The following is a 24153-nucleotide window of genomic DNA, read 5'->3' as shown; positions in this document are numbered from 1 at the left end:
ACCGAAAATCATGGAAATTACTTGAAAGATTATGCGATTCTTAATTTGATGTTATGGTATTGTTTAAGGTTTCTATTGATTTCATAATTATCCCCTCTTGTATCATTGTTCATTCTAATGAGAATGTGTTTAGTTATACATATTAGTACCGTTCGAGGGTACTACCGTCTCTTTTTCTGGGGGGTGCTGCGTCTTAAATGGATGTAGGTGGTTCCATTGCAGGCAGTGTTGATCAGCGTTAGCGGTACATCCTCCTCCCGGCAATCTTGTTGAGCTTCATTTCATTTCGGGGTCGTACATCTTTTGTTCCTTATGTATTGTACTTGAGGTATAGCCGGGGCCTTGTTGGCGGCACTTTTGTAGTACTCTTTTGTATCTATTTAGAGGCTCCATAGACATAGTGTGAGTTGCATGTATATGAGTGCTGGGAAAGTTAAACGAATCATGTTGTGTTTGGATCATTTATTCCACATCATACTATGAAATGGTGTGTATTTTGAGCATTAACTAATGAAGTAACTAAGTAAAAATGACTTAGAATTGTATTCACGATCTCCTTAATATCTAATTAATGAAAATGTGTTTTCTCTTAATGCATGAGCAAGTTGGGTAGAAAGAATCTAATAGGCTTGCTTAGCCAGGTTCACTCGGTTGAGCGTCGGTCATACTCCCCGAGTTTGGGGCGTGACAATTGCACACGCAACAACCCTACCTAGAACATCTTACATATACACTTTAATCCACCAAATTCCAGTACGTGGATGAAAGAACTATGTACTTTCATTGTATCTATAATTCTACCCAACATAACCCAGATCCCATTGTCCATTATCACCCCCATTACTCTATGGCATATATGGCTACACCCTAATAATAACCTATTCCAAAAAACCTCCGCAACCATCACTAGTAACACATCAATTACCCAAGAAATTTAATACCTCTAACTCATAAACCAAAGAACAGCTCATCAGCAAACCACAAGAATTCAAGTGTGGTGGGTGCTGCCAATATAATACATCTATAAACTCAACATAGATGGTGCACACAGAAAAGACTCCAACTATAGAGGAGCAGGAGGAATCATTAGAGATTCCCATGGAAGCGGGATAGCAGGGGTTCTCCAACCGTGTTCTGGCCACTACGCCACTCCAAGTTGAACTTACAGCCCTACTAAGGGACTGGAGCTGGCCTTTACTAAAAACATAATGCCACTGGTTGTGGAAACTTAGGCCTCATTTGTTTGCACTTAATGGAGATCTGAATCTTAATCGTTCAAATCCAACCATTAAGTGCATTTGTTTAATTAGATCTTAACCCTACTTATTCAGATCCAACCCATTAAGTCTATTTATTTTTTCTCTTTTAAAACCTCTTAATAAGTGTGAATGCATCCCACAATAGTCCTAATGGCGCTCAGACTCTTAAAAACACGGTAAACGTGATTTTTCCAATTATTCCCGCAACAAATTTCGCAACTATTCACTCAACGATAAGGCTATATTTTAGCAAATTGCACGCTTTCTTCTTCATCTTCCGTGCATAAACTTATGCCTCTCTCTCTCACTCTCCATTTATCATCGGCTATCCAATTCTTTTTCTCTTGAACAGGTAAGATTCTAACCTTTAGAAAGTATTTTGCTATTATTTTATGAACTTCGCAATAAGCTTGCCTATTATTTTGTAAAAATTATACTTGTATGAGTTTCAAGATCTCAAGTATAATTTATTGGCTCTAAACTTCTAAATTGTTTCTCGGATGGTTATCCAAGGTTTAAGCCAAGTTTGGCCGTATTTGTTGCTAGCTTTTGCAGAAGTACTTTTTTGTTGGATCTTCTGAAAATTGTTTGTAAAACAAATATATACGTATAACTTATTCACTAAGTGTTTTGTAGAATAAATTTGTAAAGTATTTTTACGGTGTAATTCAGAAAGCTAACGTCTTGTAGCCTGAAATAGTGTCTAACTTTTAGGCCTAGAGGAATTTTAGAAGCTCCGTTTTGAGCTAAAACTTGTTCAGATTAAACTCTTGATGAAGTGTTATTCATGTTGAAAACACAATTGCTCAAAAAGGACATCTGGTTAAGGTATGTTTGATATGTAAACTTGCTCAGTGACTTTTTAAACATGTTAACTTCAATTGACATGCATCATCGTAGTCTTTTCTTGGTCATAAAGACATATTTTATGAGCACAATGGCTTTACTTCGTCTTGTCAACTCCTCTTAGCGAGAAGTAATCATGATTTTCTATTGTCATTCCGAAAAAGAAGAAAAGGGAACATTAACTTGTCAACAATGCAACTCTTCTTTTTTCTATTTAACGTCACTCAGTAAGCCTCTCGGCTTTGGGTAGTATAAAATCTGGTGGTGTGGAATATCTGGTTCAACGGTAGAGTTGAATTCATTCCTAAACAACATTCCTCAGCAATAATCTGTTGCTTTAATAGGAAAGGATAGAGATTACCCTCTAATTGTGAGAAAGTCTATTTTACAGTTGCAGTTGTATTTGTTACACTCATTTGTTCCATAAAAAGTATATACAGATATCTGTTGAATCCTGGTGAGTACTCACATAGAAAGTTCATGAGGGTTTTGTGAAGCTTCTCGCTCACACTCTCTGCTTCTTTTTGCTTTTATTATTGTGTCTTTCCCTTTCTCAGTTGGCTCATCCTTTATTTGTTTTTACAATATAGTTTCTGCACCAGCAGGGTACAAACAACATAATAATCCGGTGTTAAGAATATTGAACCATGAGTTACTAGTGGTTAAGATGGCTAGAAGTGCATAATAATTTACATCATAATATTGCCTAATTTTCTTATAGTTATCATTTGGTAGTGTGATACTGTGAGTGAGTCAGATGGTTAATTCATCTTAGGCCGATAACTCAAATTTGGTCAAATAAACATATATATGAATTCCAGTTCTTTATCATACTACCATGACCATGTATAACATGAACATGTAATAGTCTAAAAGTGCACTCTTGCCTCAACAGTTCATTTTCAATAATTATTATTATTTTATATTTCAGCTATGGAACAATCTAGTAAAAATTCAAGAGCAAGTTGAAAAAATATGGATATAGTAAAAACCTTTTTAGAAACTGTATTCAAGAAATATCTTTAAACGGAAGACTTGGAAGTAGTTTAAAGACAGATTCATGGAACAAAGTTAAACTAGTTTTGGAGACTACTCATGGCTTTAGTGTCACACAAAAGCAGACGAAGAATCATTATGATTATCTAAAAGAAAAGTATCAAGCTTAGTTGTCAATAACCAAAAAGACCGGCAATATTTATGACCCAACATCTAATACCATTCTATTGTCTAATAGTGAGCGGGATGAGTACATAAAGGTTAGTTCATTATCAAGTAATTCAACTTTTCCTTTTTTTTTTCTATAAAGGAAAAAGTTTGACATACATGTTAAATATCTCTTTACTATAGGCTCATCCAAAAGCAAAGGCATTGAAGACTTTGCCTCTACCATTCCCAGATCATTGTACAAAACCTTTTGAGGGTTCTACAGCAACAAGAATTCATGGTTGGAGTCCAAGTTGTACATATCCCCGACCTGGTGTATCTTCAGTAACTACTGCTATATATGTAGATACACTTGATAGCGTCGAAGATCTAGTTGGTAATAAGAATGATGGAGCTCCTACTGATTATCCATCTCAGTCTGCAGTTCCAATTGAAAAGAAACCTTTGGGAAAGAAAAAAAATATGCATCGTCTCAATTGGACATTGAAGAGAAGATGAGTATTGCATTAGAGTTATTGGTTAAAAAAAATAGCGGGCCTGACGTTGAAGAGTGTATGGTAAAACTAGAAGAACTTGGATGGGAAAAAACTATTATACAGTGAAACTGTTAATATACTTTGCGAAGGTGACAGCTACAGGAAAGCATGGATGAATATTATCGAGGTCGACAAATTAGAGAATTGGATTAAGGCCATGGGGAAGAAAATGGGGCTTATTTGATTTTTCTAATTAGCTAGATTATTAATTAGACGTTATTAATATGGAACCTTCTTTATTTTTTCCAACTATTATCGATTATGCTTATTTAATATTTTAATAAAATATTATGCTCGTGGAACATTTTTAATCTGTGATATACCTATTTGAAATGTCTTATTTGAAGTATGTTTGATGTGCATGGTATTGTTTTACTAATTACTTTATTTTGGTCATGTAACTTTTTATATTTTTCAAATACATAATGTGGTTTGCTTATTATTGTGTATTACACATCCTCTTTGTTACAACAGTTTAGAAATGGACATTGAGGATCAAGTATTAGCGTTGATGAGCTTGTATTGGTGTAAAAATTATTTTAGACTCAAGATTATCCAAAGAAATAAAGATTTAACATCATCTTTATCTGGTAAAAAGTACACACAAGAATTGTTGTCCGGCTCTAGTCGACAGTGTTTAGAATTGATGTGCATGTCTCGTGATGCATATGTTCGGCTATGTCAGCATTTTAGACATAAAGGATGGCTCATAGATAGCAAACATATTTCCATCGAAGAAAAGATAGCAATATTTCTGACCATTCTAGGTCATAATGAGCGTTTTGTGGTTATGAAGAGATGATTTCAACATTCTTCGCACATGACAAAAAAACTGGAATCAGCTACGAACGTCGCCGCTAATCTGTCGCTAAAACGCTCGTAGCTAACAGAATTTTTTGATAATCCGTCGCTAAATGAGATTAGTGACGGATTTTTCCATTTAGCTACAGATAAGTACTATTTATGTGATGCGGCATATCCTAATACTCGAGGATTTCTAGTACCATATCGTAATATTCGATATTGGTTAGGAGATTATCATCATAGACAAGTCATAAATAAGGAGGAAACGTTTAACCATGCTCATGAACAACTCAGAAATGTTATTGAACATGCTTATGGAGTTTTAAAAGCAAGATTCTCAATATTGGACAAGATGGCTCCATATTCTATTGATGTCTAAAGAGATGTTGTTATTGCATGTTTTGCAGTTCATAATTTTATCAGAAAAGAGCGACTAAATGATGACTTGTTTAATCAATATGATTTACCTCAAGTAATATTTGAGGATGAAGGAGAACACAAAGAAGTATTGGATGAAACAAATGGACCTAGCTGGACAACTGAAAATTCGCAATTTATGAACAATATGCGTGAAGAACTTGCACTTCAGCTAATGCAAGGAAGAGGAAATGCTTGATAGTTTTATATTTTTGTTATTAGAAATATGTTTTTAATGCTTAAACATTAGAATTTGAAATAATATTAATTAACTATTTTATTTGAATTTTATTATGCTATGTTTAAATATAGATAAATTGCACATATTCGGATACTAAAAACAAACAATCTTAATCATTGAGTGTTCAGATCCAGAGACAACATATTAATTATTTAGTTTTGTATTCAGATTCAGACGTCTAAATCTTAATACACATTTCATATTCAGATGTGTATTCAGATTCAGACGTCTCAATCTTAATAAAAACAAATGAGGCCTTATTGTCAGGTATTGTCCATACTTATACAACCTCACATGACTAATGATGCTCACACAACTTTACTGAAAGATTGCAAGGTCCTCCTCGTAGAAATGAACCAGCCACCAATCATGTCACGACCCTAAATTTTCATCCGTAGGATGTCGTGATGGAACCTAATTTCTAAGACTAGTTAAGCCTATCAATATGCGGAATAATTAAAAATAACAATGAGTACTTTTAAAAATCAATAACTCAATTATATAGAAATTCCCAAAAACCTGCAAAATATAAGTCACAAGCTCTAAAGAGAAATATTGAATATCTCTATACATAAGAGTCTAATGAGAATAAGGAAATAGCATAATAAAGATAGAGGCGGACTCCGAGGTCTGCGGACGCTGGCAAATATACCTTGAATTCTCCACGTACGGACTAGCTCACTGATACCTGGTCTGGTAGGAAGTATATGAATTTGCACAAAAAGATGTATAGAAGCTTAGCATGAGTACACCACAGTAGTACCCAGTAAAGTGTGAAGCCTGACCTCGGTAGAGTAGTGATGAGGTCAGGTCATGGCCCTACAGAAAATAATAAGGAGCAGGGCAAAAAGATTTAACAATATATAATAATAATAATGATAATGGAAATGAAACACGTAAGGAGTATTCCATAATTTAACTACACAGAATAAGGGCCGATGACACACCACAGAAGAAAATAAGAATTTACATATTAAGGAAAAAAAATAATTAAAGACATGTACACCAATGAGAAATATCAACAGGGGCACTCCCGAGGTACTACCTCATAGTCCCAAATCGTAAAAAAACACACAACGAAAACATATCAACAAGGGCACTCTTGAGGTACCGCCTCGTAGTCCCAAATCATAAATAAATTCAAAATCTTTTCATCTATCACAGTGGGAGCCTTCAAATTCAGTTTTAAAAATTATTTTTCCTTAAATAGCATCTCTCAATTTAGCCCACCTTATTACACCGCATGACTTCTAGTAGTTCCCCTACTAGCCACGCGTATCAAGCCCATCTTATCTCACCACATGTGTTTCAACACCCATACCTTATACCACAACATGCGTATCAATATCACAATATATCACAATTCACACCTCAAGTGCCCAATTATTTCAACTTGCCAAATAAATCAACAATAACATTATTTTCAACAATAAGGAGCTCACGGCCCAACAACAATGTATACAAAACCTCAACAAAATAGCTGGAAGTGTACAGTTCAACAGAATAGTACTTCATAATTTAATACTTAGTCTCAATGTGTTTCACGGCCTATATATACCATTATCAATTTCAGCATTAAAAAAAATCATAATTTAATAATTTCAAGTAAGAATTTCAACAGTAAAATAATGACTATATACTATAGAAAATAAAGCTTTAACTAACAAGTTGAGTAATTAGCCATAAAAAAAAGGTAATGCAAATAGGATATATGAAAACAGACAAATGATACGAATATGACATGATAAAATGACTCAATGAATGTTTGACAAAAATCTACATATTAAAAACCAATTTTTTCACATTTAACCTATGTACATACTCGTCACCTCGTGTACACGACTTTCACATATCATAATTATCATATCAACACCAATCCTAAGAGTAATTTCCCCCACACAAAGTTAGATAAGTCACTTACCTCGACTGGCGTTAATTCAATCTGCTAGTAGACCTTTTCTTTAGTTATCCAACTCCAAATGGCTCGAATCTAGCCAAATAAATTTTGATGTATTTAACACAAGTTATAGGAATAAATTCCATATGAAAATGCTAAATTTCACAATAAAATTCAAAAAGTCAACTAAAAGTCAACAATGGGGCCCACTCCTCGGAACCCAACAAAAGTTACATAATAAAAATGCTCGTTCAACCACGAGTCCAACCACACCAAGTTTACCAAATTCCGAGATCAACTCGACCTCCAAATCCTCAAATCTTATTTTCAAATCTCTAGGCCCAAATTCTCGAATTACACCTCAAAATCTCGTAATCTATTCGGAATATTCGATGATAATTTGATATTATTGACTAAAAATGGTCACAAGTGACTTACCTTAATAATTCCCGTGAAATCTCTTTGAAATATCGCCCCAAACCATGTTTTTTTCGTCCAAAAATGCCAAAATCCCACAACCCCTTTAATTTTATTCTGTTAAGGGGTTTTCGCATCTGCGATTCACTTGATTGCATCTGCGGTCTCATAGATGCGAGTGTTTCCTTTGCTTCTATGGCTGCCAGCGCTCTACGGACTCGCTTCTGCGGTTTCAATATCGTTTCTACGAAGCAGCCTTCCTTCTGCATTTCTGCTTCTGCGATCGACTTGTCGCTGGTGCAAAGCTGCTTCTACGGTCAGAAGTGAGCATCTGCGACCACTGCCTTCCTTGGCCCAGCATCACTTCTGGGATTCCAAGCTCACTTCTACAAGCTTGTGATAAGTGGAGATTTTGACTGCTTATTAGCGCCATTTAGCTTTCGTTTTAGTCTAAAAGCATTGAATTATGCTGCCGAAACTGATCAAATTATGCAAAATTGCAGGAATGATGGAAGTTGAGCTCTTGAGATGAAATCCAACTCAAAAAGAAGTTTCCAAGGTACAAGGCAATAAAGGGCACAGGAGCACAACTGTGCGATCCGCAAAAGGAATTCTGTGGTTGTAGAAGATATTGCAGACCGCAGATTTCCATCTACTGCCACAACCAAAGAAGGAAAACTTATGAGACATCTGCACAAATTGCGGACCGCACATAAATTATGCGGCTGCAAAGCTGAGCGAGAAGTTAAAGATTAGCGAGTGTGCAAAAAGATCAAGTCCATAGCAAGAATTGTGTGGCCGCATGAGAATGCCTTGCGACCGTAGTCCTAAATCTGCGGACCGCAGAAGAGTTGCCTTGCGGCCCCAATTCAAAAATGTGTGGCCGCAGAACTCCATTTCCTGTCAGATGAAGAAATTTGCAGAACCCACATGGAATTGTGCGGCTGCAGAACCTCCCGAAAGGCATTTTTGTCCGAGATTTCCAACTTTGTATAAATAGACGAGTTTCACAAAATTAGGTCAAGTTTTGAATATTTTAAGTACTGTAGCTGTTTTCTTTTGCTGTTTTAGGAAACTTTAGCTTATTTTGGTGTTTTGACATTAGATTTATCTATTTTAATCTTCCAATATGAGTTTTATTATCTTTTCTTCTTTGTTTTATTCTACACCCACTACGAGTAGCTAGATTTTACTAGAGTTGTGAACCAACCCTAGTGTGTAAACCTTATGGGTGATTAATTTTATGCTTGTTATGATTGGATGTTTATTATTTTGCTTTGTTTGTGCTTCAACTGTAGAATTAATGGTTGTAAACATTGATTCATGCCTATTTGACTTAGTCTCTTCTTGATAAATAGGGACCTAGTCTAGCTTAACTTAGCTAATAAGGAATTGGGTTAATCGAGAGATTGATTAACCCAATTAAAAGGTTCAACCTAGAGATAGTAATAATCCGACCTGAGCTCTTATCAACTGTTTTGGTTGATACCCATTTGGACTTGAGAAAGCCAAATTGGGCAAAACCACTCTCTGACCTAGAGGTCTTGAGTGGGTAATATAGAGTTATGAGCTATAATACACCCCAATAAATAAAACGTGCATAAAAGTCTTTATCCAATTAGGCAAATACCTAGGCCATGGTCACAGCCCTAGGCCTTTTATATATTTGGAAAACTCTCAAAAACAATTATCTCTAGTCTTATAGTTTTCATTTGCATTCATTAGATTAATATTGAATTTAGAAATAAAAATCTTGTTGTGGAAGTGCAACATAGATACTTCACTTGCTTATTCCGAATATATATTCCTAGCTCCCATCTTAGCTCCCTGCGGATTCGACCCCGACTCCTTGTTGGGATTTATTATTGCAAACGACCATATCATACCTTTTTTGAGGCGTGCATTTAGATGTGATTAATTTTTGGCGCCGTTCCCAAGGAGCTAAAAATGGCGTTAGCTATATATTTGGGTTTGTATTTGAATTATCTTCTTTTCTTCGTGTTACTAATTTGTGAGAATCCATTGTAGGTACAACTATGGCGGCGAACAACAATGAACTCGGAAACATGCCTTTGGGGAATGTTTTCATGCCCCAAACCTGGGGAGGCGTGCCTAGCATCCGGTGTCGTACTGGCCCGAGCGAACCACTTTGTAACTCATTTGTTTATTCTGCAAATATCATGGGCTAACATGGCCACAACTCCTAATGTATAACTATAAGTTGGCAAACACTGTATCATTGAACCATCGTTCATAAAATATGAGTACATATGGGCTATCAAGGCCTTTGACATACTGTACAAAATGAACATCTGTCTACAAATCCTCTAAGATTGTTTGACATCAAATGGGACAGGGTATCGCCCTACCCATAAGTCTGTAGCAAAACTCTGACACGATGACAAATAGACTCGGCTGCACTCCATATGAGGTAGAATCTTACTGATCCTTCTCTGAATGCTAACCTCGTCTGCTATGAGGGCTCATCAAACTGATTATCTATACCTGCAGGCATGAATGCATAGTCCCCAATAAAAGGACGTCAGTACGAATAATGTACCGAGTATGTAAGACATGTAAATCAATATATATATAAGGACATGGAATAAGCATGGAGTAAAAGACTCAACCTGTAAGTCTGGATAGCTCTATAAATCATGAAATAATTATAATGTCATGCATATGCATATAAATGTCATGTAATGCATAGGTCTGTAGGTACATAACATCATCAAGCCTCTGAGGGCATCCCATCATATCATCTTGGCCACTGTGGGCAAAATCATCAATGTATACCAACTGATCAGGTGGTGGTGCGTATATAACGCTGTTACCCTTTCCTATATCCCATATACATATATACGCGTATATAACACCGTCTGGTCATGGATCAATCCACATGTATAAATGAATGCAATGCATGAGAAATACGTCAATAAAAGCTTTCGGAATATCATAAGACCATTAGACCTCTAATTAATATCATGAATTAAACTTCATCAACTTACATATTTTCTAAGACTCATGAACAGACGATAGAATAATCAGACATATAGGGAATCAAGAACATGAGAACCTCTAGTATTTATATGAATAGAGTCATTTATGGAAGTTTTGCATTTGCTTGTTTTGTTTATATCGTATGTATCATGCCAAAAAGAAAGAAGAGATAGCCTTAACATACCTGTAAAAAGCCAGCACAGAATATATCCTAAAATTAATGTTTTGCGACAAGCTAAAACTTCCCACCAGAAACCCATATAGATGTCACTGAAGCAATCTCCACCAGAAAATAACTCTAGCACAACACTTTTAAAAACTGTTACCCAAAAAAAGTAGAAAGCTACGAAGGAGTTCCAATCACCTAAGCTCTTGACATACATCATCTACCAAGTACATACGACTATGCAGGAGCCAAATTTTCTGCTCCTTTATAAATAAGATAAAAGATATCAAGGAACATCGAAGTAACTACAAAGTGAGGCATAAACATCACCCAAGCAAACAACTTGTCCCTCTATTAAGTAGCCTAAGTTCCTTCACTTGCCAAATTAACCAATCCATTTGGGACCATATGAAAGTTACTTCCAAAGCCACCTCGCCTAATTGGGGAAAAAAAAAAACTTGGCAGATTTCACTTATTAACTATGTATAAAATTTTTGGAGATCTTTAACCTTGTGAGTGGGCCCCACTTATTGGCTTAGTTGACTAAAGACTTCTCTAACTTTTGCCATATTTTATGTGAATTCAAGAGTCATCTAAATTTTAAGGGAGGGATGCCACGTTTTTGGCCTCTTAGGCCATATCCCAACACCTTAATTAATCACCCACTAATCCTTAATTTACTAGGTATTTCTCCCATTAACAATAACAACCAATTATTCACTTAATTAAAAATTATCTTAACTTTACTTAAAATACTACTCACTTTTAACATACTTTATACATCATACTATAATGGTCATATGGTACCATATAAAATAAATACATACACTATTATTTTATTAATAGTCGAATTATGGAGGTCGAGTATTAAGGTTGTAGGTTAAGGGAAAATTATGAATATTTCTACAGCGCAATAGAGTGAGACTAGCTAGTTAGGAGTTAGACTAAGAATATAATTGGTCGTCTATTGATGCAGAGCTTTACCTGCTAGTTTTACTATACCGGCCATTTATTTCGTATTTCGTATTCTGTATTTCATATCTCTTATATTGCTGTTATTGTATTACGCATTTTTATGGTACTAATATATCGGCTCCGGTTGCTTTTTTTGAGCCGAGGGTCACCTGGAAACAGCCTCTCTACCCTTCGGAGTAGGAGTAAGGTCTGCGTACATATTACCCTCCCCAGACCCCACTTGTGGGATTATACTGGGTCGTTGTTGTTGTTGTTGTTGTATTATTTTATTAAAATATCCATGTAAAAAATTGCACATATTTTCTCATCTTCTAATTTTTCTAATCTCATATAAAGAGTAATAATTTTTGTATGCTTAATTCTTAAAATGGTAAAAAGATAACCTTCTTTTCTTGTGAGAAAATAATTTCTATCTTTACAATAAAGAAAATCTCATAAACTTTCTTATAGTATGAGTATAATTTACCATATCCGAAAATAGTAATAATGGTAACTATCCAAAATTATACTTATAAAAATTTTACTAAAGTACTCCACTTAAAAAAATACCACACTAACATAATATCTAACAGTATCAAGGTTGGTAAACTTACGGGGTCTTACAATAACATAGTCACAAATCCTCCATAATCTCATGAATGGTGTTAATCCCTTCAAGCTCATATGGATTACTACGACTTATCCTAATATTAAAGTACGGGATGTATCCCCTTTAGAAACATTCGTCCTCGAAGGTTAACTCTTAGAGATTTACAAAATTTTCTCTAGGATTTCCTCTGTAAATTAAACTAAAACCCAAACTATATCTGAAGTCTCGACTATTCACAATCATTTATACTTGAGTATCTCGTATCTTCTTCACCTTTACCTTACTTTTCTGTCACATATTGTATCTTCTGTTTCTTTCATAACCTTCCTTCCACATAGGTGGAAATTATGCTTTAAAGCTCTACTGTGATACCTGTACCTCTGGTGCATAAAATATCTGGCGAAAGCTTCATACTGACTTGTTACGATTCAGCTCTATGGCACGATCTGGAAACAAAAGAAGGGTAACATTTCCTAAATGCCTTATAACCTCTCAGTTATAAATGTGGCGCGCAACACACCCATAAGTAAGACTCTACCAGGAACGACTTTGTAGACTCCCTAGGATACGACCCGCTCTGATACCACTTTGTCACGCCCCAAACCTAGGGAGGTGCGGCTGGCACCCGGTGCCGTACTGGCCCAAACGAACCACTTTGTAACTCATTTGTTTTCAACAACTATCATGGGCCAACATGGCCACAACTCGTAATGTATAACTATAAGTGGGCAAACACTGTATCATTGAACCATCGTTCATAAAAAATGAATACATATGGGCCGTCAAGGCCTCAACATACTGTACAAAATGAACATCTGTCTACAAAGCCTCTAAGATTGTTTGACATCAAATGGGACAGGGTACCAGCCCGCCCATAAGTCTGTAGCAAACCTCTGACACGATGACTCAGAGACTTCTGCATTCCGAATGAGGTGGAGTCTCACCGATCCTTCGCTGAATGCTAACCTTGTCTACTATGAGGGTTCATCCAACTGATTATCTATACCTACAGACATGAATGCAGCGTCCCCAACAAAAGGACATCAGCAAAAAATAATATACCGAGTATGTAAGGCATATAAATCAGTATATATAAGGACATGGAAGAAACATGGAGTAAAGGACTCAACCTGTAAGTCTGGATAACTCTGTAAATCATGAAATATTTGTAATGTCATGCATATGCGTATAAATGTCATGTAATGCATAGGTCTGTACGAAAATAACATTATCAAGCCTTTGAGGGCGTCCCATCATATCATCTCAGCCATTGTGGGCAAAATCATCAATGTATATCAGCTAATCAGGTGGTGGTGCGTATATAATGCCATAACCTTTATCCATATCCCATATGTATATATATATATATATATATATATATATATATATATATATATATATATATATATATATATATATACGCGTATATAACGTCGTCTGGTCATGGGTCAATGTACATGTATAAATGAATGCAATGCATGAGAAGTACGTCAATAAAATCTTTCGGAATGTCATAAGAACATTAGACCTTTGATTAATATCATGAATTAAATTTTATTAACTTACGTATTTTTTAAGACCCGTGAATAGATAATAGAATAACAAGACATATGGGGAATTAAGAACATGGTAACTTCTAGTATTTCTATGAATAGAGTCATTTATGGAAGTTGTGCATTTGCTCGTTTCGTTTGTATCGTATAAATCATGCCAAAAGGAAAAAAGAATAGCCTTAACATACCTGTAAAAAGCAAGCACAAAATATATCCTGAAATCAATGTTTTGCGACCAGCTAAAACTTCCCACCAAAAACCCATATAGATCGTCACTGAAGCAATCTCCACCAGAAAATAACTCCAGCACAACATTTTTAAAAACTGTTACCCAAAAAAAGTAGAAAGTTACGAAGGAATTCCGCCCACCTAAGCTCTTGACATACAACATCTACCAAGTACATGCGACTATACAGGTGCCAAATTTTCTGCTCATTCATAAATAAGATAAACTATATCAAGGAACATCGAAGTAACTACAAAGTGAGGCATAAATATCACCCAAGCAAACAACTTGTCCCTCTTTTAAGTAGCCTAAGTTCCTTCACTTGCCAAATTAACCAATCCATTTGGGACCATATGAAAGTTACTACCAAAGCCACCTCGCCTAATTGGGAAAAAAACTTGGCAGACTTCACTTATTAACCATATATAAAAAAATTTGAGATCTTTAACCTTGTGAGTGGGCCCCACTTATTGGTTTAGTTGGCCTAAGACTTCTCCAACTTTTGCAACATTTTATGTGAATTCAAGAGTCATCTAAATTCATAGAGAGGGCCGCCACGTTTTGGGCCTCTTAGGCCTTATCCCAACACCTTTATTAATCACCCACTACTCCTTAATTAACTAGTTATTTTCCCCATTAACCAATAATCAATAAATTACCCACATAATTAAGAATTATCTTAACTTTATTTAAAATACTACTCACTTTTAACATACTTTATACATCTTACTATCTTGGTCATGTGGTACCATATAAAATAAATACATACACTATTATTGCATTAAAACATCCATGTAAAAAAATGCACATATTTTCTCAACTTCTAATTTTTCTAATCTCTTATAAAGAGTAATAATTTTCGTATGCTTAATTCTTAAAATGGTAAAAAGATAACCTTCTTTTCTTGTGAGAAAATTATTTCTATCTTTACAATAAAGAAAATCTCATAAACTTTCTTATATTATGAGTATAATTTACCATATCCGAAAATAGTAGTAATGGTAACTATCCAAAATTATACTTATAAAATTTTTACTAAAATACTCCACTTAAAAAAAAAATACCACACTAACATAATATATAATGGTATCAAGGTTGGTAAACTTACGGGATCTTACAATAACATAGTCACAAATCCTCCATAATTGCATGAATGGTCTTAATCCCTTCAAGCTCATATAGATTACTACGACTTATCCTAATATTAAAGTACGGAATGTAATTGATGTGGACATTGAGGATGACCAAGTTGAAGAGGTTCCTCTTGAACCTCAAGCAAATAGAAGAGGTTGGGCACCTCAAGACAATGTCCTAGTTCCACCCCCACCTCCTCCACGAGCGGCTAGCACCGAGTGTTGTCCAATGTAGGGCATGCAAGTGCTATAGTCCCACCCCGTATTAGGGCGGGCAACTTTCAAATCACCAATGTGATGCTCACTTTACTAGAGCAACGATGTTTCTTCATTGGGGCTCCGAGTCAAAATGCGTGAAAATACTATACACGGCTAAAAGCGGAGAGTCCGATTTTGTGATCATTATTACATTCTGTAGCCTGTCTCCAGAAGGCTCGAGGCACATCTTGAGGTTCGACCCCGAGGGTTCCCTATGCTCAATCTCGGGGAAGCACAAATCGATAGCTATCATGGACAAGCGGGAAATTCCCAAGGCACGTGATCAAAGCTGACAATGCCTGCAAGAATAGTACAAGTCCGTACCGGACCATTAAATAGATGTACCAGCTACATTTCTTTGTAATAATTATATATATACCATCTTGGGATTCCCCCTATTGTATAAAGGGGACTATTGTTATTTCTTGCACACATGATATTCAATACAAGAACATTCTCTGCTCCTTAACTTAAACATATTCTATTGTCGCTCCTTTGATTTTATTGCTTATATTTATTGTGTCTTACTTATTGTTCTTCATTTATTACTCATCATTGATCATAAAGAGCCATCATCAAGGTCGTTTGAACTATTAGTTCTTCGTCGATCACCCCTAGTCTGGCACTTTAGCTCGACCTCTAGGCCTAGCGTAGGCCAGCTCGAGACCCCGATTCACGGCCATTCGATTTGCATAACATATTGTCCTCAAGCTCTTATCTCATTTTCCTAACTCACACTTAGCGTCTATCGCTTAACAACTAGTATTAAAATAAATTACATTTTTTTAGAACCACAAAATCAAATTTAATTGTAATTACCATTTTCAAGGTAAAAAGTTGGTTCCCACCATGGGGCTAAAAATAATAGTGATTGTTTTAGTGTTGGTTTACCGAAAAATGCAAGCTATTCTTAGCACTTCTTCTTGTCCAAGAATCTTTGATTTCAAGTCAAAATGTCTAACTCAGTGAATGCACATGAAAACAACGGTCCTCAGGACCATGGAGAGAATGATGCAGCTATTCCAGGTGCCGGTGTACCACTGCGAAACCCTGAAGACGCACCAGAGACAATCCCTGTGGATGTGGGCTCACCCAACGCCCAATGCATCGACAGAAGCTCCTACAATAACGGGAGTATACGCCAAGAAATCCAACAAGAAGCTCAAAAACTCCAGCCCGGGAGGGAAGAGAGGCAGACAGGAGGAACGGAACAGGAAAACCTTAGCACGTCGTTCATATGATCATTGGAGGGACCGACGTTCCTCAAGGCCTCGTGATCAAGCGGACAAAAGTTTTCGCTGAAACAAAAAGGCAAATTTGGGGTTGCATGCCCGAGGACATCCTTGCATTCAGTGAAGAGGACTTCGAGACCTTGTCTCATCCACATAACGATGCACTAGTAATTTCATTTCTCTTCAATAACATTTAAATTGAATGTGTACTCATGGATCCAAGTAGCTCGGCCAACGTAATTAGGACGAAGGTGGTAGAACAGCTCGGACAGCTCGATCAAATCATACCTACCTCCCGAGGCCTCAACGGCTTCAACATGGCCGGCAAAGCAACGAAGGGTGAGATCACCCTCCTGGTCAACATGTCTGATACAATTAAAATACCAAATTTCATGTCATCGAAGGTGACATGAGGTACAATGCATTTCTTGGAAGGCCATGGATACACAACATGAGGGCAATACTGTCAACTCTTTCTTAGATGATAAAGTTTCCAACAAAAGACGGTATAAAAATGATATATGGAGAATAGCATGCAACGAAGGAAATGTTCGCGGTTCGCAGGGAGGCACCAACTTCCATGCCCTCCACCTCGGAGGAGCCGGAGGGCAAACAAACCCCTGAGGATGATGAAGAAGACTTCCTCGCTCCCCAAACCTTTGTTTCCCTCGAAGAATCGAATGCAACAAAATCAACAATTGAAGAACTGGAGAAAGTTGTTTTGATCGAGCATCTCCCAAAATAGAAGGTATACATGGGTACAGGACTAATCCCCGAACTCAGGAAAAAACTCATTTAATTTTTTATTAATAACATTGATTGCTTTGCTTGGTCCATTTAGATATGACAGGGATCCCGCCAAAAATAACCACCCATCGACTAAGTGTCGACCCCAGGTTCAAACCAATGAAGCAAAAAAGGAGACCTCAGTCCGAGGTAAAACACACGTTCTTCAAGGATGAGGTAACAAAACTCCTCAAAATAGGGTCTATTGGGAGGTAAAATATACTGAATGGTTGGCCAATATGGTGGTAGTTCCCAAAAAGAGGAATAAGTTAAGAATGTGCGTAAGATTATAAAGACTTAAATAGATCATGCCCTAAAGATTCATTCTCGTTGCCCAACATCGACCACTTGATTGATGCCACGACCGACCACGAGATCCTCACCTTTCTCGATGCCTGCTCGCGGTACAATCAAATTCAGATGAACCCCGAGGATAGGGAAAAGACTTCGTTCATCACGAAGTATGGTACGTACTGCTACAATGTGATGCCCTTCAGGCTAAAAAAATGCAGGAATCACGTACCAACGCCTAGTTAATAAGATGTTCAAACATCAAATAGGCAAATCCATGGAATTTACATTGATGATATGCTAGTTAAGCCGCTGCACACAGAGGACCATTTGACTAATTTGCAGGAGACATTTGACATCCTCAGAAGCTACAACATGAAACTCAATCCCGAGAAATGCGCCTTCGGAGTGGGTTCGGGCAAATTCTTAGGCTTCATGGTGTCAAACAGGGGGATTAAGATCAACCCCGACAAAATCAAAGCCATCAAAGAAATCGCGGTGGTAAACAATTTGAAGGCCGTGCAATGGCTGTCACACCTCCTTTTTGCGCGCCCGAGGGGGCGCAGGGGAGTTTTTTCCAATTAAAGGACAATCGAAACGGGATTGGTTTATTTATTTCAGAGTCGCCACTTGGGAGATTTAGGGTGTCCCAAGTCACCAATTTTAATCCCGAATCGAGGAAAATAATGACTCTATATTACAGTCTGCGTACCAGAAATCTAGATAAGGAATTCTGTTAACCCGGGAGAAGGTGTTAGGCATTCCCGAGTTCCGTGGTTCTAGCACGGTCGCTCAACTGTTATATTTGGCTTATTTATCTGATTTTAAATACAATATGAACTTATGTGCAAATTTTAACTGTTAACCGCTTTATTATTATTGTTTTTACAAGAATGTGAACATCGCTTAAAACACGTCTTTGGACTGCGTCACATGAAATGCACCCACAATCCGGAACGCATTTTATTTGATGTTTTGAGATTTGGATTTGGGTCGCATGAAATGCACACCCGAGTTTAAGAAAGTAAATTATTAAACGCGCGCCTAAAGAGACTATCGCGTTATTATTTTGCGGAGGCCGTGAAATTCGCTAAACGACCCTCCCGAATTCTAAGTAATTTTAAACAAGTATTTACTGAGGGCCCCGCAATTTGTATTTTTATTTGGCGAGGCTCGTCCCATTTATTATTTTAAAATGAATTCGCAACGTCATGGAAATGCATCTCAGACCACGTCACAGTCAATGTACCCGTGATTAGAGACACATTTCGATTTCGTTGAGATTTGGATTTGGGTCACATAAATGTGCACCCGAGTTTAGGGAGATAACATTATTAAAGGCGCGCCTAAAGCAACTAGCGCATTATTATTTTAGGTGGGGCCGTGAAATTTTCTAAACGGCCCGTCCCGGAATCTAAGTGTTTAATACATATATTTTGTGAGGACTCCGCAATCTGTACATTTTTTATTTTTGGCGAAGCTGGTCTCGTTTTTTTTGTTTATTTATTTATTCTTTTATTTTATTTTTTTTATTTTTTTTTTTAAAAAAGGGATGCTGTTTTATGCCTTTAACCATACTAAACCTTACAACTTCTTTACGACCAGAGTCTCATAACTTGTCAAAAGTTTAATAAAAGAAGTTAAGCGAATGAGTGTTTCGGGCGTAGTAACAACAGGTACTAATACTAATTTTGTCCAAATAAACTAAGGAAACGAAGGGAAAAACGAATCAACGTCAAACTGTGTCCTAGAACTCCTAATACAACTAAATCAAATGACATCAAGTAAACAAGAATAACATAACACAAAGATGAACCAAAATGCATACGGTGAAACATAAGCAGAAAATTATCATACCAATTTCTATATTGCATCTTCGAACATTTAAAATAGCGTTTCTTTGTCTAATACACTGAGGTTCACTAACCTGAACAAACCGAAACATATAGAGCCATGGACCAAACCTCGACAGCGACCTCAACGACCAACCTCGACGCACCGGACCTCGACGCACCGGACCTCGGCGAACCAAAGACGACCTCAACGACCTCACCCCGGACAGAGCTTCTGGGCTACTTTTCGAATGCTTTCGGTTAAGTTTCAGCAGGCGTGTGCGTGTGTTTTTTGGTCAGTCGTGGCAAAGAGGGAGGGGTCGCTTGGGCAGTAGCGACGGGTAGGTTTTTTCTGGTTCTTGGACGTGAGGGTGGTGGTATTTGACGATGGGTGGTTGCGATAGTAATGGTCGAGGGCTATGGAGGTCGTGACTGTTTTTTTTTTTGGGTTTAACTTGCTTGGAGGAGAAGAACGAAATGCAGCAGCAGCATCAGCAGCTGCTGCTCGACATGGTTTAATGGAGGATCGAGGAGTGGTAGGAACGGTGGTTTAGGCGTTGGAGGGGACGGGTGGTTTTGACGATGGTGGGGCTGTAGATAGGTTCTTGGACAGTAGGGTTTTCCGGTCGTTTTTTTTGTAGGGTTTTCTGAAGAAGAACGGAAAATGAACAGTAGTTGACGAGGGAAGGGGAACTGGTGGTGATTGGTCGTCTTTGGGTTTGGGACGCTGGGGGAAGTCCGGTGGTCGAAGGGCTTTTTAGTAGGTTTTCTTTCTTTCTTCTTTTGAAGAAGAAAGAGGAACAGTAGTCTGCCCCAATTTTCCAAAAAAAGTCCGTCCCTTTTTCCAGTCCAAGTCTCGTGCATTTGTATGGGTTTGCCCCAAAAAATGAGCCCCACGCGTGGTGGGGTTCGAGATTTATGTCCCCCACGCGTGGTGGGGTTCCCCATGTGTCCTGGACACGGTTTATTGTGGGCTAGGTCCGAAATTAGGCCTAAAACCGGGTAGTTTGAACCCGAATATTATTCTTTTGCCCGGACCCGAGAAATAGGAACACGTTGTTTAACTAGTCCTAGGTAAGCCAAATAACTACCAAAAATAAGACTAGTATTTAAACAAAACTATATATTTTTTAAATATTTTCAAGATTTAAAATAGCTACAAAATATTAATAAAACTATTTTTTTGTAATTTTCATTTTTAAATATTAAGATAAAATATGAGGTAATATTTTTGTATTTTTCAAAGTTAAAAATGACTATAAAATCTTAATAGAACTATATTTTTTGTAATTTTCGAAATTATATAAAGTACAAGAATAAAATGCAATTTTTTTGTATTTTTCAAGTTTATGAGAGATACATAAACTAAAATTTATATATATATTTTTTGAAATTTTTCTTTTTGCAACGAAATAAAGTAAAAATAGTTAAAATAGCTATACTAGACCCAATTTCACATATTCACGCTAAAAATGTGAAAATTCTCGGGGAGGGTCAAAAATCACGTGCTTACAGCTGCCCCTCTTTGACTGGAAACACGAAGAGTTTTCCGACAAAGAACGACTAGACGTGTTTTTTGACCCGACCATTACTTGGACGGACTACACTGGGAGGGAATGTGACTGAGCCCTGGCATCTGAGCTGCCTACATATCCTTGGTTATACAGGAATCAGGCCACGTGTAGTTCGGATATGAGAGAGATGGTAGAGTGTACCGAGGTGAAGAGCCGATCGAGGTTCTGTTCCGTTGAGGTTCCGGTCCGCGGTCCTGTCATTACAACAAAAATAAAAACTGAAAAAGACTAACTAAGCCTATCAGCTACTAGTTACAAGAATTCCTATCTCTTAAGTCTTCTGAAACTTGGTCTTAAGTCTTGAATGGTGCTTCATACAGACTTTGGATTTGAACCTTGATACTTGCTAGTTGTAGGCGCTAGTTCTTGAGCAGATCACATCTGTTCTCCACTTCTGTGCTTTGGATTCATTCATTTTTCTTTTTTTTTTTTGTTTTTGTGACTAGCTTTTGTTGACCCTCTCAGACTGTTGACTCGCATTCTTGGGGCGAGCTTCTTGTTGCTTCTATCTTGGATTGAGTGCTGGGGATTTTTGTTGTAGCCTTCTGCCTTCCAATGGGTTACGGCTTGACTTTGAACGATCCCGCTGTTCTACAGGCGGACCCCTAACTTCTTCAATCTTTGACATATAACAATCTTCTGCTCTACAGGCAGGCCCCTGACAATCAAAACAAACAAAACAAACAAAATTTCCTAACCCAGTTTGCACTGGGAAGGTTTGTGAGTCGTTAGCAAAATCGTAGCCCACTGATACTACTGATGCAGTGCTGAGAGTGAACTAAACACTAGATTAGGATGTATTCCCTTGTTATACAGGTGGGCGCCTAGCAAGAAATTTAAAGACTGAATGTATTCCTCTGTTATTATGGGCGGACTCCCAATTTCAACACCTGAAAAGTAAAGACTGAAATGTATGCCTCTGTTATTATGGGCGGGCTCCCAATTTCAACACTTGATAGTAAAACTGAATGTATGCTTCTGTTATTATGGGCGGGCTCCCAATTTCGATACTAAAAACTGAATGTATGCCTCTGTTACTATGGGCGGGCTCCCAATTTCAACACCTGAAAGTAAAGACTGAAGATTTTGATCCTAGGAGAAGGTTCGTCAGACTAGGTCTCTATCTTAGGAGAAAAATTCGTCAGACTAAGATTTGGATCCTAGGAGAAGGTTCATCAGACTAGGTCTTTTCTTTTTGGTATCTTAGGAGAAAGATTCATCAGACTAAGATTTTGATCCTAGGAGAAGGTTCGTCAGACTAGGTCTCTATCTTAGGAGAAAAATTCGTCAGACTAAGATTTTGATCCTAGGAGAAGGTTCATCAGACTAGGTCTTTTCTTTTTGGTATCTTAGGAGAAAGATTCATCAGACTAAGATTTTGATCCTAGGAGAAGGTTCGTCAGACTAGGTCTCTATCTTAGGAGAAAAATTCATCGGACTAAGATTTTGATCCTAGGAGAAGGTTCATCAGACTAGGTCATTTTTGTTTTTTTGGTATCTTAGGAGAAAGATTCATCAGACTAAGTCTCTATCTTAGGAGAAAAATTCGTCAGACTAAGATTTTGATCCTAGGAGAAAGTTCATCAGACTAGGTCTCTTCTTTTTGGTTATCTTAGGAGAAAGATTCATCAGACTAAGATTTTGATCCTAGGAGAAGGTTCATCAGACTAGGTCTCTATCTTAGGAGAAAAATTCGTCAGACTAAGATTTTGATCCTAGGAGAAGGTTCATCAGACTAGGTCATTTTTTGTTTTTGGTATCTTAGGAGAAAGATTCATCAGACTAAGATTTTGATCCTAGGAGAAGGTTCGTCAGACTAGGTCTCTATCTTAGGAGAAAAATTCGTCAGACTAAGATTTTGATCCTAGGAGAAAGTTCATCAGACTAGGTCATTTTTGTTTTTTTTTGTATATCTTTAACAACCACTTAGGAGGAAATGCATCTCCTATGGGCAAAACAAAAACTTAGGAGGAAATGCGTCTCCTATGGGTAAAAACAAACTTAGGAGGAAATGCATCTCCTATGGGTGAAACTTAAACTTAGGAGGAAATGCGTCTCCTATGGGTAAAACTTAAACTTAGGAGGAAATGCATCTCCTATGGGTGAAACTTAAACTTAGGAGGAAATGCGTCTCCTATGGGTAAAACTTAAACTTAGGAGGAAATGCATCTCCTATGGGTGAAACTAAAACAAACCGAGGAGGAAATGCGTCTCCTATGGGTAAAACTAAAACAACCTTAGGAGGAAATGCATCTCCTATGGGGTGAAACTAAAACAATATTAGGAGGAAATGCATCTCCTATGGGTAAAACTCAAACTTAGGAGGAAATGCATCTCCTATGAGGCGAAACTAAAACAATCTTAGGAGGAAATGCATCTCCTATGGGTAAAACTAAGACTTAGGAGGAAATGCATCTCCTATGGGTGCAATTAAAACGAACTTAGGAGGAAATGCATCTCCTATGGGTAAAACTCTAACGATTTCAAACTAGGAAGTGCGTCTCCTATTAATGAAACCTTCGCTTCCTCTTTTTTTTTTTTATCTTTTTATTCTTTTTGTTTTTCTTTTTATTATTCTTTTTTTTTGTTTTGTTTTTGCATAGCTTCTTCCTTCAAATACTACCTCCCTTGAGAGTCGTGTTGGACCCCTCGCAACTGCTAGGGATAACACTGTTGAGGAATTATTCACTTACCTGTTGGGGGTGAAATGTTATCAGCTGGGGGTACCTGACTTCCAGAAAATTTTCTAAATGGAAGGAAACTTTTCTGCCCCAGTTTGATAATATCCCTTGTGGCATGCGTTTCTGCATCAATGCCGTTTCCTTTACCTGTTTCAAATCAAACAAAATTGTTAGTTTAAAACATGGTGGTTGGTTGTGATACTCCCAACGGGATGGCCTTTTCTTTTTTCCTTCCTTGCTTTGCGTTGCACAACTTGTTGGGGACGATTTTATTTG

At 37.2% G+C, this 24153-nt stretch overlaps 1 long non-coding RNA gene across 1 annotated transcript; it reads left to right on the top strand.

The window, feature by feature from the left end:
* The first annotated feature begins 1514 nt into the window (after positions 1 to 1514).
* LOC104214006 (uncharacterized) lies at positions 1515 to 4123 on the top strand. Its single transcript, XR_011403213.1, has 2 exons — positions 1515 to 1611; positions 3453 to 4123. It is a non-coding gene; the product is annotated as an uncharacterized lncRNA (long non-coding RNA).
* Positions 4124 to 24153: the final 20030 nt, after the last annotated feature.

Source organism: Nicotiana sylvestris, chromosome 10, assembly GCF_000393655.2.
Source record: "Nicotiana sylvestris chromosome 10, ASM39365v2, whole genome shotgun sequence".
Lineage (NCBI taxonomy): Eukaryota > Viridiplantae > Streptophyta > Magnoliopsida > Solanales > Solanaceae > Nicotiana > Nicotiana sylvestris.
This window is presented reverse-complemented; position numbering and strand designations above follow the sequence as displayed.